Genomic DNA, 1,930 nt, shown 5'->3' with positions numbered 1-1,930 from the left:
ATTGTGTAGGTCTCGAAGTTCTAACTGATTCCTCATTAAACAACTACCTTTGTTGTTCGTAGTGCCTCTTTGAGATTTGTTCCTAAATCAAAAAAGTCGCTTTGGTTGAGTGGTTAAGGCGTGTGCCTGCTAAGTACATGGGGTTTCCCTGCGAGAGTTCGAATCTCTCAGGGGAAGTAAAATTCATATTTCCTTTTGTACTAGACAAAGGCCACCGCTAAATGATATTGTCCTCGTTGGCAGGTTACCTCACGAGGTATTCAGGCCCTTATTATAATGAATGCTTCGTTCCCATCTCCAACCCATGTTGGATGTGTCATGACCCAATTTAAATTTTAGAGGTTTCGAGATAACGAACTGCGACAACAAGATAAATTTTGCACACTTTAAAAGACATACAACACCTTCGTCATAAATTTCAAGGTCTTTACAAACGGAAAAAGGGCATGGGATACAAAAAGAATTCAAAATCAACCTACAAAATTAAACGACTAGTTGATGTCCCAGGTCGAATACATCTAACATACACACCATGTCAACACCGTTTTGTGATAGTAGAGCTCCAGAGCATCACCCCACCTTGACCAGTAACTGAACAAGGAAAGGAGAAAGGTGTGAGTATAAAAATCTACTTAGTAACCAACCTACTTGTAGGCTGCCGTCGCTTCATTCTTCTACTGGGTTTCCACGACTTTCCTTTGGTCTATAAGATGTTCGGGCTTACCCTTTACTGTGCTCTAACAATTGTGTAGGTCTCGAAGTTCTAACTGATTCCTCATTAAACAACTACCTTTGTTGTTCGTAGTGCCTCTTTGAGATTTGTTCCTAAATCAAAAAAGTCGCTTTGGTTGAGTGGTTAAGGCGTGTGCCTGCTAAGTACATGGGGTTTCCCTGCGAGAGTTCGAATCTCTCAGGCGAAGTAAAGATCATATTTCCTTTTGTACTAGACAAAGGCCACCGCTAAATGATATTGTCCTCGTTGGCAGGTTACCTCACGAGGTATTCAGGCCCTTATTATAATGAATGCTTCGTTCCCATCTCCAACCCATGTTGGATGTGTCATGACCCAATTTAAATTTTAGAGGTTTCGAGATAACGAACTGCGACAACAAGATAAATTTTGCACACTTTAAAAGACATACAACACCTTCGTCATAAATTTCAAGGTCTTTACAAACGGAAAAAGGGCATGGGATACAAAAAGAATTCAAAATCAACCTACAAAATTAAACGACTAGTTGATGTCCCAGGTCGAATACATCTAACATACACACCGTGTCAACACCGTTTTGTGATAGTAGAGCTCCAGAGCATCACCCCACCTTGACCAGTAACTGAACAAGGAAAGGAGAAAGGTGTGAGTATAAAAATCTACTTAGTAACCAACCTACTTGTAGGCTGCCGTCGCTTCATTCTTCTACTGGGTTTCCACGACTTTCCTTTGGTCTATAAGATGTTCGGGCTTACCCTTTACTGTGCTCTAACAATTGTGTAGGTCTCGAAGTTCTAACTGATTCCTCATTAAACAACTACCTTTGTTGTTCGTAGTGCCTCTTTGAGATTTGTTCCTAAATCAAAAAAGTCGCTTTGGTTGAGTTGTTAAGGCGTGTGCCTGCTAAGTACATGGGGTTTCCCTGCGAGAGTTCGAATCTCTCAGGCTAAGTAAAGATCATATTTCCTTTTGTACTAGCCAAAGGCCACCGCTAAATGATATTGTCCTCGTTGGCAGGTTACCTCACGAGGTATTCAGGCCCTTATTATAATGAATGCTTCGTTCCCATCTCGAACCCATGTTGGATGTGTCATGACCCAATTTTAATTTTAGAGGTTTCGAGATAACGAACTGCGACAACAAGATAAATTTTGCACACTTTAAAAGACATACAACACCTTCGTCATAAATTTCAAGGTCTTTACAAACGGAAAAAGG

The 1,930-nt window shown here is 40.7% G+C and overlaps 2 non-coding genes across 2 annotated transcripts; both read left to right on the top strand.

Moving 5' to 3' along the window:
- The first annotated feature begins 95 nt into the window (after nucleotides 1-95).
- On the top strand, nucleotides 96-177 carry TRNAS-GCU. The gene has a single exon. It is a non-coding gene; the product is annotated as a tRNA-Ser (tRNA).
- A 661-nt stretch (nucleotides 178-838) lies between these two features.
- On the top strand, nucleotides 839-920 carry TRNAS-GCU. The gene has a single exon. It is a non-coding gene; the product is annotated as a tRNA-Ser (tRNA).
- Nucleotides 921-1,930: the final 1,010 nt, after the last annotated feature.

Source organism: Cucurbita moschata, unplaced genomic scaffold (genome assembly GCF_002738365.1).
Source record: "Cucurbita moschata cultivar Rifu unplaced genomic scaffold, Cmos_1.0 Cmo_Scf00187, whole genome shotgun sequence".
In the NCBI taxonomy this organism is placed as follows: Eukaryota; Viridiplantae; Streptophyta; class Magnoliopsida; order Cucurbitales; family Cucurbitaceae; genus Cucurbita; species Cucurbita moschata.
The sequence above is the reverse complement of the archived record's forward strand: the minus strand, read 5'-3'. Positions and strand labels throughout refer to the sequence as shown.